The sequence below is a fragment of the Eublepharis macularius genome, chromosome 10 (genome assembly GCF_028583425.1).
Source record: "Eublepharis macularius isolate TG4126 chromosome 10, MPM_Emac_v1.0, whole genome shotgun sequence".
Taxonomy (NCBI): Eukaryota; Metazoa; Chordata; class Lepidosauria; order Squamata; family Eublepharidae; genus Eublepharis; species Eublepharis macularius.
In genome coordinates, this window is record NC_072799.1 from 22,640,353 (window position 1) to 22,654,299 (window position 13,947).

General features: G+C 41.9%; 1 protein-coding gene across 2 annotated transcripts in view; it reads left to right on the top strand.

Annotated features, from left to right (window-relative positions):
* The window catches only part of GRID2 (glutamate ionotropic receptor delta type subunit 2), a 1,267,968-nt gene that overhangs the window by 732,790 nt on the left and 521,231 nt on the right, over positions 1–13,947 (top strand). The gene's annotated exons all lie outside the window — the stretch shown is intronic.

A 13,947-nucleotide genomic window follows, 5' to 3' on the forward strand; every position in this document is an offset into this window, starting at 1 on the left:
GAGATTCAAGGTGAATTATACTGTGTAAGTCAAACACAATGAATGGAAGGAGACATCCAGTAAACAAACAATAAGGCCTTGGCTTGAAAAAAATAAAAAACAAGCAGAAATCTGAAAACAGATCAGAACAAAAGCTTAAGCATTAACATGATATATTAAATGATGCAGAAAGTAAATAGTAGGATTGTACTTGTAGAACAGACAGTATGTATTATATACAGCAGTACAGTCCACAGTCCCTAACCCTTTACCCAAGCATCTTTCTGAAACATTATTATTGGTGTAAAAAAGCCCTCCTAAATAATTCTGTTTTGCATAATTTGTGGAAAGCCAGGAGGGTGGGAGCCTTCCAGACCTCATCAAGCAGGCCCATAAGGTGGGGATCATAACAAAGACAACACATGTATGGGCAGTTGTTGATATTTTTCCCTTGCAGGCTGCTCTCATCAGTGAAACTATCATGGTACAGCATAGAGAGAGAGGCAATTCTACAGATATGAGGGACCAAGGCTAGACTACTGTAATGCACTCTACATAGGTCTCCCCTCAACATCAACTTGGGGGATTTCTGGTACAGAAAGCTACAGCTTGTTTACTATCAGGTGCTAGCTGGAGCGTGCATATTACTCTTACTCTGCAGTGGCTGCTACCCATCAGTTATCAGGATTAGAGATGGGCACGAACCAAAATACGAACCAAAATTAAGTACGAACCAAGCCGGTTCATGGTTCGGAAACCACGGTTCATCAGATCCCATTTCTGACGAACCATCACGAACTTTTAGGCCGGTTCATTTGGTTCGTTTTTGGTTCATCACTGCAGGCAGCCTGGTGCCAATCAGTTTCCTAGGCAACGGGATGGACTTCCTGCAGACCTTATGCTGACCCAGAAGTGAACGTCTGCTGGCCCGGAAGTGATGGTTTTTCTGACCAGGATGTGACATTTTCACAAACCATACAATCTGGTCCACGAACCAGGGGCAGGTACGTGAATTTTCGTGGTTCGTGAAATTTGACGAACCACAAACTACATGGTTCGGTTTTTTTCCGTTCGTGCCCATCTCTAATCAGGATCAACTGAAGATTTCGACTTTCATATACAAAGCCCTTCATGGCCTTGGCCCTTCATATCTGTAGGGCCACCTCTCCCTTTATGCTCCACCACAGCAGCTTCATTTATCTGAACAGGGCCTTCTGCAGATACCAACCTGCATGGCAGTTGGGCAAAATCAACTGCTGCCTGCACACACACTTTCTCTGTTGCAGCCCTTAACCTTATGGAATGACCTGCTAGAGCAGGTCAAGAAAACTCCCATTCTCTTGGCTTTCTGCAAACTATGCAAAACTGAATTATTCGGGGGGGGGGGTGTTACTCCAATAATAGGGCTGTGCTGTAAGAACTGGCTAAGAGCGATGTTTGTGATAAAGGGATAGAGACTGTAGACTATGTAGATATGTTCCTAACTGGGTAGTTTCCACATCGTTGAGATGTCATTTGTAATTACTAATCCTTCATTTCAGCAGTGTTTCATCTCTGTGTTTCTGATTTATGCCTGTTTCAAATTTCTGCAACCCATATCCTATTGATTATATTGTATTTGGTCATTGAATGTCCTAGCAGTTGTTCTTACTGACTTGCACTGTGTAATCTGCCTTGTGTCTCAGTGAGAAGGGCAGAGTGTAAATAAATTAAATAAACAAACCATAAAATAAAAAGGCCATGGAGGGCTTTGTGTGTGATATTAAATTCCTTGAACGGAGCCCAATAACTGCTGTGAAGCCAATGGAGTGACTGCAGAATGGGAATAATATGTACGCTCCATCTAGCTCGTGTTTAATAATCGAGCTGCGACATTCTGCACCAGCTGGAGTCTGCAAGTTGACTTCTGAGGAGGGACCTATGTAGACAGCATTAAAGTAGTCTAGTCTCAGTACCGTGACGTGGACCCAGGTGCCAGATCAGCAATGTCGTGGTAAGGGGCAGTCTTCCAGGCTAGACTGTTGCAAGCGTGCTTGTACTCTCCCTACACACACACACGCATGAGGACCCGCAAAGACCCTCAAGAGAGGAGAAATTCCATTTTCTCCCTCCTTCCTGCAGTGCCAGTTCAGGATTGCGGCCCTTTCCTCCTGCCACCAGTTCCACATTTTCTCCTCCTGCTGGCTACTCTCCTAATCTTTTCCTCCTGCTGGCTGCTGTCATGTGCTATTTTGGGTTGCCATTAGCATTCTTAAATGCTCCCAGGGAGATGGACGTTTATTGCTACTCTTTTATTTTAAACCCCAAATATTTTTGTCAAGTAACTTCTTTTTCAGAAAATGTTGGAGTTTCTCTGAAATTGTAGAACTCTGAATGGTAGCAGTGCAGATATCACTGTTGTGCAGATATCACTGACCTCAACAGGAACAGCCCTTGGTTATTAGATATAGTGATACACACACACTGCTGCAATGTAGAATATATAGCTGTAGATAGATATGGAGAAAACTAGATATATGCACATATGCATATATAATTTTTAATAAATGTACAAATGTAATTTATAATAATATATACATATATATACTTCTTAATAGACCTGGATATTTTTCCAATAAAAACAGCTCATTATATAACATATTATGAATACAAGGTTCATATGCTGGCATCCACAGGAGACTGTGCTTGTATTCTAATGAGTAAGATATTCAGAACCTATAACATAATTTGCTTCAAAACTCATTAGTTTTTATGGTTATCGTCTGACTTAATTACCTGTCTGATATATTCCTTCACATTTATTTTACAGTTGTAGTTTATTGGTATGAGTTGTTTAAAAAAAATTTAAATATCAGGTTACCGGAAGAGGCCATATGAGAAAATTATGTCCACCTCATTTAATGAAAAATGTAAGAAACGGTAAACTTGGCTATTTTAATTAGAAGCAAAACAACGTGACTGCTGCTCATAGCTCCTCTCATGAGTTCTGGTCCCAGTGCCTCTGTGTCGATGAGCTCCCCTATGGATGATTAAAATTGTATTAGAATAATTAGTAATTACTGAACTAGCTAGATGCTCTCCAAGTGGTGGGAATGTTTTGAATTTGGCAGTGTGGCTCTGCCTACTGTTGCGTGCTCAACATTTTCAATATGCAATTTGTGAGAAGGTCAAAGGCAGTGTATTGGCAGATGAAGTCACAATAGCCCTTGACTTTGCACTGAGAGATCCATTTCCTAATATTTGGGGGGGGGGGGAGATGAGGCATTTAGACCTCTCTTTCCCATGTGAGAACAGGTTCTGTAAGCGGTATATTAAGTTTTGACTCGTTTTCAGATTTCTAATGGTACCTCTTCCATCCACAACAGCTAAGTGACGAAAGAGGTGGTTTGCAGGCTTGCTTGTAGATACATTGAACATTATTATAGGAGATGACCTCTAGCATGTTGTTAAATAGATGTTAAATAATTACATATGTGAATAGACACATTTACTCAGTAGTGCCATAGAAGTAAGAATAGGTTGTCTAAAATAAGAGCAGAGAAGACAGATGTTTCAGAAATAGGGTTGCAAACTTTATTGTTTGATTACCTAACTTAAAGCTTTAGTTGATTAATCAGTGGGAGTCAGTTTAATCTGTAGTGATTTAAGAGCGCTTTTTGAAATTACTTTAATACATAACAAAAAAAAATGATCAGAAAGGGAAAAAATAGAATGTTTAGATTGGCTTTCTAACACTGAGTTGTAGATTCTGTATATTGTATTGCATGTTGTTACTGTTCCTTCTGATTTGCTATTCAGCACCTATATTGCTGGTTTGATAATGTATAAAAGGCATTGAAATTAAAACAAACAAGTAGCTGTTTAAACCAGACCTTTAGCCTGTGGGGAACAGGATAATAAAAATAATTCCATGTTTTCTTAATGTTCTCTGTGATTCTGTCTCCAATGGATTAGAATAGATAAGAGAGCACATATTCATTGCTGGACAAACAGATTATATCTGGGCAAACTTTTGTACCTTCTGAACAGGCTTTCTTGTCTTGTGACTCATCAATCCAAATACATCCTACCACTTTATTAGATTTTTATCCCACCCTTTATCTTGGGAAGTCAGGCTGGCATATATGTTAACTAGAGATGGGCACGAACCAAAATACAAACCAAAGTTTGGCACAAATTGGGCTGGTTCATGGTTCGCGAATCTGTGATTCGTCCGAGTCCATTTCTGATGAACCGCTACGAACTTTAGGCTGGTTCATTTGGTTCGTTTTTTGGTTCATCACTGCAGACTGCCTGGCGCCAATCAGTCAGTTTCCTAGGCAACAGGGGATGGGCTTTCTGCAGACCTTCTGCTAACCAGAAAGTGACCTTCTGCTGACCTGGAAGTGACGATTTGCTGACCCAGAAGTGGTGTTTTCATGAACCAGAGAAACTGGTTCGTGAACCAGAGCAGGTTCATGAAAGTTTGTGGTTCGTGAAACATGACAAACCATGAACTGCATGGTTTGATTTTTTCTTGGTTCGTGCCCATCTCTAATGCTAACACCTTTTCATGACAACCCTGTGCTATAGCTTAGGCTGATGGAGAGTGACTATCCCAAAGTCACCCAGTGAGATTGATGGCAAAATGTGTTGAATATGGGTGTCCTCAATGAAGGTCTGATACTCTAACCTCTACACTACACTGGACACTTACTTACAGTGTAATCCTAAGCAGAGTTACTCCAGTTTAAGCCTACTGAAATCAATTTTCTTAAACTGGAGTAACTTCGTTTAGGATTGCACCATTAATGTAGCTTGCCTGAATTTTGACAAATCCCTTGGTACTTTTTGCAATCCCACATTTTGCAAGAAGGGGTATTCAGCCTCTGTTGAGCTACCATAAGTGGTCAATGGGTTCCTGTTGCCTTGATGGGTGTAGACCTGTTGTATAATGAAGTATGCACTTCTTGTGGGGTACAGGCAACCCTGGAAATAGAGCTTAAACTCTGACAGATTGTGTGCTGTACAACAGACTGTGCAAAATAACACAAACAATTGGTCCAGTTGCACACTAATAGTCTGTATGGATGTGTATTTGGATATCAGTCTCTGAACAGGATACATCTTTGTTATGGTTATTGTATCTATTCTGTATTGGAAAATTAACCATATTCTGACATAATGAGGAAGAGTTGTTAGCTCTCTGTATTCTGGCATCTTGATGAAGATAAAACAAGAGTAGGAGGGAAAGAAAGTAAACAGAAATGGAAAGGAATGGAAGTAACGAACTGGAATGTTGAGCGATGAGCAGATTGTATGAGAGCGGAACTATATGTGACAAAAGGCACAGATTGGACACTTGTCAGCTTCCCTCAAGTTTTGATGGGACATGTAGGCATCCTGGTCTTGCAGCTTGGCTCTCTGACTGCTGTCCAATGGACTCTTCAACTGTCACTTGTCCAACATTCCGCCAAGCTGCCTACATTTCCCATCAAAACTTGAGGGAAGCTGGCAAGTGTCCAACCTGTGCCTTTTGTCACTTGTAGTTCCGCTCTGAATCTCACCAATAAAGAGAATTGACCAGTTGGGTTTCTGCAGATCATTGGTCTGTTACTGAATGAATCCCTTCTATGCACAGAGAGCTGCCATACCGCTGTTTTCCTGCTTGTGTTGAGTGTGTATAAAACTGCAGAACAGTGATGGAAGGGTGCTGAAGGCCGACCAGTTTTACTGTGTATTATTTATTTTGCAAAATTTATACTACACCTTTATGCCCTCTTAATGCCTACAGGATGGCTGATAATAAAATCACATCTTAAAAACCATTAAAACTAACATGGAGAAAAACATGTCGTTAAAATAATTAAAACCATACAATTTTACACTCCAATTGGTCATTTTAATCTAGATTACAATGTAGGACAAATAGAAAGGGAGGTGTGCGATATTTCTGGAGGGTACAAGCATAACGGGTAGGGGATGGCCAGGCCACTGATGGTTTATGTTGTTTTGCACCATCTGTTGTACAACACACTTCAACTCAGAGTTTAAGCTCCACTTCCAGGATCCCCACCACCACCACCCCAGAAATATGCACTTCATTAATGGGGTCTATTGAGGGACAGCCAGTTTGGTGTAGTGGTTAAGAGCACACCACACGACTCTAATCTGGAGAACCGGGTTTGATTCCCCACTTCTCCACTTGAAGCCAGCTGAGTGACCTTGGGCTAGTCACAGCTCTCTGGAGCTCTCTCAGCCCCGCCCAACTCATAGGGTGTTTGTGTGGGGATAATAATAACATACTTTGTAAACCGCTCTGAGTGGGCATTAAGTTGTCCTGAAGGGCGGTATATAAATCAAATATTATAATATTATTATTATAACCCTTAATGTTAGGCCTGCAACGAACATCCTGAGCAGTTTGTTACTGAACTGGCAAGTACTAAATGGACACTTTCCCTATACTAAAACATTTATGAGGTGGTGCATCTATGGAAATAACAGTGTATTTTGTATATCCTTTAATATTGTATATTTCGTATATTCTTTATCCTTTGCCTAGGCAATCTTATTTGTTGTTAAGTGCCAGGCAGAGAAATTAAAACCATATATAACCCTGTGTGACTTTCCCACTATTAGTACTGTATTTTTCTTCATTCCATTCACCTTACGAACTTGTAGAATTCAAAAATCCAGTGTCTTCCATCCTGTGGTACCAGGGTGTATAAGGGGTTTAAACAAGGTACGTGGCAACTTTCAGAAGTGAATAATTACTTAATAAATAAACTTGTAAAATATTCAGGTGGAATGATTGTTTTACCTGGCTCTTTTTTAAAAAATAGATTTTAAGGCAAAGCAGTGGAGGCTAATTAATTCCAAATTATGGATTCTTTGTGTGTGTGTTTGAGGACTAGAGTGTGCGTACATACATTAGGAATACTTTAAAATGTTTTGCAGCAATATAGTATTTACATTTCCCATTGTGCTTGCAATATTGCCTGTAGTTAGAATAACAAACTACCTGAATGGAATACTTAACGTATCTAGTGGAATGCAATGTGTCTATTTTATAATGATCCTCTTTTGAAACTAGTATTTACTTATCTGTCTAGTACCACCAGTATACGTATGGACATATGGTGCTTAGACTGAATCGTGCCTTTGGCTCATATCCACTCTAACTTAGAGTGGCTGCTTTGGGCAGCTGCCTCCCCTCTTCTTCTCTGATTCTCCAGCCTGACTGCATGCTGTTATCTGGGCAGGTGGCTCATGGTCTTGGGACACCGACCATGCTAAGGGCAGATATGCAGAAACCTCCCTCCTACTAGTGCCTGGCCCCATTGCATGGATTTCACCTTTTGCACTTGGCCCAAGATTTCACAGTTAGATAAATATTATTATAGCTAATTCTCAACATGTCCTCCAGCTGTGAATCCTTAAATCTAGAGACTGGAGCCATATATAGAGAAAGAAGGTCTTTCTACAGACCTGGGGATGCCCCAGGTTTGCTGAAAAATGGAAACAAAAATTCCCCCGTCTCCCCGTGCTGCTGGTTGCCGCAAGAGCCAGCCAGCCAGAGGCCACAGCACTGTAGGCAGGTGGACTAGCTGGCAAGCATCCAGCCCAGTGAGTGGGTAGCTCAGCAAGCAAGCAAGGGGGAGGGAAGCGGTTCCTGCACTGGGCAGGGGATTGGACTAGATGGTCTGTAAGGAGCCTTGCAACTCTATGATTCTATGGGATCCCCCTGCATGTCTTGCAGCGTCACCTGCTTGAAGATATCCTGATTTAGCATGGTTTTGCCCACAGTTCTTTTCCGAAGGCAAAAATTAGGTCTTCTCAATTTTCTGTGCCTCTTTTTTTTGCTTATCTTTCATTCCTTAAATCACTTAAGGATTGACTTTGTTCATGAATACCATTTACAAGACCTTTATTTGTTCTCTATTACATCCCTTTGAGGAAGAGTATTGTCCTCCCTCGAGTCTACGGGCACCACTGGTAACCTCTTTCGCTACAACGAATGCTGTACAATATGCCCTATTGTATATCATCTTTGTTAATCATAAAATGAATTTTCTTTCTTTTCATTGGCTGTGCTTTGTAGCTCTGTCGAGAAGTACCCACTCGATCGTCTTCACAATAGTTGAGACTGAGTTTAAGGCTTAAAGGATCACTTTGCAATAACTCTCATTCTTCCTTTAGTCTCCAGACTGAACAAGTGGGCCCTTCTTGCCTTAAGGAAGCAGTAAATTTCCTCTGGCAAATTCTTTTGTTAGAAAATTCCCTGTGCTTGTGGACTTGTATTATGATCTGTGTCTCTCCCCCGCCCCTGCCCCCCGCCCCCATAGGCTCGATGAGATGCATCACGGACAAATTGGTTGCTAAGAGTACAACAGCAGTGATTTGTTACTTTTACAAGCAACAAAGCTAAGTGGTTTGAAATGTTTCCTCCTTTTTGTTTTGGGACCTTTATAAGTATACCTGATAGGGTAAGGCAGTAATTCCCAGACTAAACTAGAGTGTCACAAGAAATTTGACAGCATGCCACAAAAAATTAATTTAAAAAATAAAAGTTCAGATAACTGAAAATACCTTTCTGCAGAGGAAGCTGCCCGTTGCATCCCTTTATGATTTATGACAACTCAGGCTTTTGCAATCAGGAGGGATGACTAATGCCTTCATTCCAGCAGAAACATAGAGAGTGGTCTTCAGTGAAGGCAGGTAATATTTATGGATACACACTTCAAAAGTGAAGCTTTGGGGTTTAAGAATAAAATATTTGTGTCCAATTCCAATTCGGAAACTCAGGAGAACCTGATATATGGTAGACATCCAGACATATCCACACTTGATGCAGCCTTGAGAGTGATATTCATGGACTAATGTTGCCATATGTTTTGTATGTTAAGTACCTTCCCAAAAAGTAAAGCTTAATTGTATGGATCGCTTGATGGATTGGTTGCTTGAAGGCACTCGTAAGGATATGCATAGAGGATCATGTCAACATTTTAAGCAAGCATGCAAGATTTCCCAAGGAGAATCCTAACACAGTGACAATGTTAAAAGGAGCCTCTTGTTAGATGTGGGAAAAGAACCTAGCAAAAGAACCAATATCTGGTTCATGCTTGGTTTGGTTGAATAATAATTCTCCAGCCAGCATCAGGTCCTTTCCCTCCATCCTTCCCTCCCTCCCTCCCTTCTTTCAGACTAGTTATGTGATGCTGGGATTTAACATCCAGGGTAAAGTATAATTTTTATTCACTCAATAATGTCATTCTGGCACCTTGTCCCTGAACAAATGATACAAACAGATGCTAATTTTGCATTTTGTTAGTTCTAGTCTTGGTGATAAGAGGTGCCAGGTGTCATTGTTATGGGACCCAGCCCTCTTTGATCCTACTGTTCTGCGAGGATAGGCAGGACCTGATAACACTCTGGCATGCAGGCCTGAGGGAACAATGGAAGGACACACAAAGAACTGGTAAGGATATGGTACTGACTAACTTCTTGTAGTTCATAATGTCCCTGGCAGATAGAATATATGACTGACAGGGTCCAGGAATCCCAGAAGGAAGGAGAGTTCCAGTAGGTGGCAAGATGGGGATGTGCCGGAGTCCAAAGACCAGTAAGAGACCCCATTGCTGAAGCAGCACAACCGTATTTACTTTTTACAGAGCCCTCCAGAGAGGCAGATACTACGGAAGAGAATTTTCAATCCGCTCATGCCGCCACTGCCCAGTTAAGTCAGCTCATGAAGGAAACTTGGCCAATGGCTGCCAAGAATCCTGACTGGAAATCTGGGTTGGTGGGAGCAGTTTAAGTCATTTCTTGCTTTTACCCATGGCCAAGGGCCTTAAGTGTTGTTGCAGATCTAGATATAAACTGCTGTCCTTATTTTTGCTAAGAACTTGATCTACCATAAAAAGACAGAACCCCTTAAAACTGCCTTTGTGTATCTCAAGCACATATACAAAGGGCCAGGAAAAGGCCTGAGTAACAGGCCGAGTTTAATTTGTGGGGAGAAAGTTGGAAGTGCCTGACTCTATGCCCTCCTGTTAGATAGTTTCCTAAACAGGGGTCTTTAGACTCCACTGGTACCAACAAAGTAATCTCAAAATATACAGAGGTACGCTCTTAAATTTCCATAAGTGTGAAGATCTGTTTCAAAAATCACTCTCTGAGGAAACCAAGGTCTGTGCTATTACATTGTTTGGCTCAGGGATGGCTCAAGCCATTTGGTCACCCCCAGCAGACCTCCTCTCATGCTGTCCCAGTGAGATGCAGGGAAGCCGCAGCAGGGGTATGGTGCGAGGGGATTCTGTTCAGTCCTTTCCATCGCTGCAATATCCAGAATAGCCTCTGGAGCTTACCCTGGACCTGAGCAGTGTTCGCTGGAAGGAGTGAGCATCCTCTCCTTCCGTCTTTCATTCGGGAGTGTTGTGGGCTCAGACAACAATGTTGGCATCCATCTTGGATCCTGCAGTGGCATCAAGAATAGGAGGAGTTTCCCTTTGTCTGTGCTGCCAAAACAGGCTGGAGATGAAAGCTTTGCATTTTGACAAGCCTTTGCCTCTAGCTTCCAATCCCTTCCTCACTGCTCAGGCATAATCAGAAGAGGAGGGAGGAGGGCCAGGTGGCTGGCAGGGAAAGGAAGGACTAGGAGAGCGGAGGAAGCAGGAGGATTGAGGGATTGAGATAAAAGTGCTGCTACCTCCTTCCCATCATGACACCTAGGAAACTACTTATGCTAAGAACTGGTCCTACTCTGACTGCTGCTGAATACTTGGTTTATGTGAATTATTTGTATAGTTTTAAATCATTTCTCCAATCTTTCTCTTTGTTATAATTACTGGCTGTAGCACTTAAGCATCCTTTCCACTTTCCTGACACACGGGAGCCCCTGTAACGCAGCTCTTTCCTGCTTTACGTGGGTGCCATGAGGGGACACAGACGGCAGCTCCCGTGTGTGCCGCCCGCGCTGCAGTTTTCATAACAGCAATGCTGTTGAGGGATGGAGCTGCATGTTACCTTTGGCAGTGAGACAGGATCCTACAAGAGCAGCTCCCATTCTGTCAGGATAATGTGAGAAGGAGGCCTCATCTTTCACCTGCTTTGCCTTGAGTGTGGAAATGAAAAAGCACAGTTAGTTTTCTGCCGCTGCTTGCAAACACTTCCAAACTTCCTTGCATCTGTTCACTGAGAAAGACGTTGACTTTTTCTGCTGTGTTCATGCCAAATGATGGAACCCAGCATACTGTCCAGCTTTTATTAAGACAGTTTTCTTGGCAACCGTAGCAACTCTTATCCTAAAGCTAAGCAAAACAATTAAGTAGAGAGACAAGATGTTTTCGCAGCATCTATCTTTGGAGGAACATCTGGCGAGGGATGTTATCCTTTTGTGTAATATTCCCTCCCTTGTCAGGTGATTCTGTCTTAGGGCCAATTTATAGATTAATGCAATAGCTTAGGACCTGCTTTCCTCATAGCTGTATACTGTTTGGGGACAGGCTGCGTGGAAAGGAACCACTTACTAAAGATAGTTCATTCATCCATATCTTATTGGAGCAGAGTGGACAAGACCTATGGGGAAGTAGCATCTACAAGCAACAGAAGTCCTTTATGGTTAAAAAAAACCCCAACTCCATAATGGATAAGAAAGGTTAGAAAAGGCATTGTAGCTATCTGGGGAGAGTGAGGAGAACACGTCTTGCCCTCCTGGTGGTTAGACGAAGAAGCAGGAGGAGCTTGAGTTAGCCAAAAGGCAGGAATCTCTATGAGTGTCATTCTGGGTAAACAAAGAGTCAACAGCAAAGCAGAGAAAAGCTAACCTGTCTAGCCCTGCTAGTGTAACTTCTCCTTGTAGAGGTTCTATGGGTCTTAGGAAGCAAACTTTCACACAAATTTAAGTTAAGGGGGAAAAAATCTTTTAACAATTAATACAATATAACTATTTTTTCTTTAACTAAGCTCATAACTGCAATTATACAGAAACTTTAAACCAACTATGTCTTTGAAAAGGTAAACAGTTCAACTTGTCTGAGGCCATTAAGTGACAGAGTCCTTTTTCACTATCCTTCCAACTCGAAGCAACTATAGCCCAGGCTTCTGTCCTCTTCTTGGGGAATTACAGCCCTGCAAAAACAACAACAACAACAGCAACACTCTTATTTATATACTGCCCTTCAGGATGACTTAACACCTTCGAAGGCTTGTGCTGCAGTGGAATTGTATGGTCTTGGTGGTGCTGCTGGACTCTTTTTGATTTTGCTACTACAGACGAACACGGCAAACTCCTTTGAACCTTTACACAAGCAAACTGATCCGCACACCAAAAGGAGCTGTCTGCATCTCCATATCAAAGGAGTTGTTTACATCCCTCCTCTCCTCCTCCCCTCCCCTCTCCTCCTCTATATTTGACCAGTTTCCTTCTGCCCTCCATGCATCTGACGAAGAGAACGTGATTCTCGAAAGCTTATGCTACAATAAAATTGGTTAGTCTTAAAGGTGCTACTGGACTCTTTTTTACTATGGCTACATCAATTCTGAGAAAACCTGGAGTGATGGTGGGTAACTCTAGGGATCAAGGGAAATGTACATAAACACCCAGGCATAAGTATGAGAGAGAGAGAGAACTGAGAAATAGTAACTGCCATCCAGTGTGTACCCAAGCATGCATGTGCATGCACACACACACAGCTTGGATTACTAATGTCACACCCCTGGGTATGTGATCTGACTTTGCTCATTGCCATTATTGGTGAGGGGGAACCCCAAAGTTACAACACGTGTGATTGGGCAATAAAATTGTGAACTGAATTAGAAACACTTAGAAGCTAAAGGGGAGCAAAAGAAAGGGGAAAGGTAATGCAAATGGATAATTCAGGTGTCTGCCAGTTGCAATCAAGCCTGTGATGGAAAGAAACTTCCCACAAGCTTCAGTTTAAACATAGACTTTCAAAAACAATATAGTGGGAATACTGGAGATGCTGAAAGGAATGAGAACTTTTCATGTGTGATCTTCTTAAAAATGAGTCCATGTTCAAATTGCCCAGATATATAGGAACAAAGAGAGAAAAAGCACCCCAAGTGCCCTTCCAGCTTTCAGAACTAGAGACATTTTGCCCCTTACGTCAATGTGATGGAGCTGACATTGGAGGCTATTAGGCAATGGAGGTTATTGAACACACTGTCCCAGATTACTGAACACAGGGCATTGGACACAGGGCATTGTCCAGAAAGGGTTAAGGGAAATTTTCAAAACCATTAACTTCCTGTGTCCATCCCTCAGTGCTCTGGATTTTTACTGTTTGTGATGAGAATAATTTGGGAGAATAATCAGAACTCTCCTTTTAAACTTAATCCCACCAGATGCTGGGACATTAATGCGTTTGTGTTGCTGCTTCTTGCTTAAGCAATTTCAATACGTCCCAGAGCGTATTGGGAAGGCATATAATACAGCAGCCTCACTGAAACCAAGCAGGTCTAAGTCTGGTCGGAGCCTGAATGGGAGTCATACTTGCAACCCCCTGTCCAAGGTGCCTTGACTTCTACAATGGAAGAAAGGTGCGGTTAAAATGTTCTGTTTCTGTTAACATTTTTACATACTCCTTTTCTGAAACACAGACTGTGTTCTGGATACACATTAGATGAGTTTCTGGCTGCCTTTGGAAATTTCCCTTCCCCAACATGAAGACTGCTTCAAGTGTACAAAGGGCAACCTGTCTGCTCGGCATCTCCTCTCCTAAACTCACAAGCTGATTCAAAATTCCCACAGCCAAACTTTCTACCCCATTCATCAGTTGGCATGCTATGTACCAGAGTGCTGTCAAAAAGGGCTTTGTGTTCTCTGTTGCAACCTTCAAATGTAATAAATAGCCAGGTAGCATACAATCCTAGTAAACAGGAACCCTAGTAGTCCTAGTAATCAAAATCCAGTTTTCTATCAGTTATGGAATATCTGGAAAAAAAAACTAATTTCTCTTCAGTTCT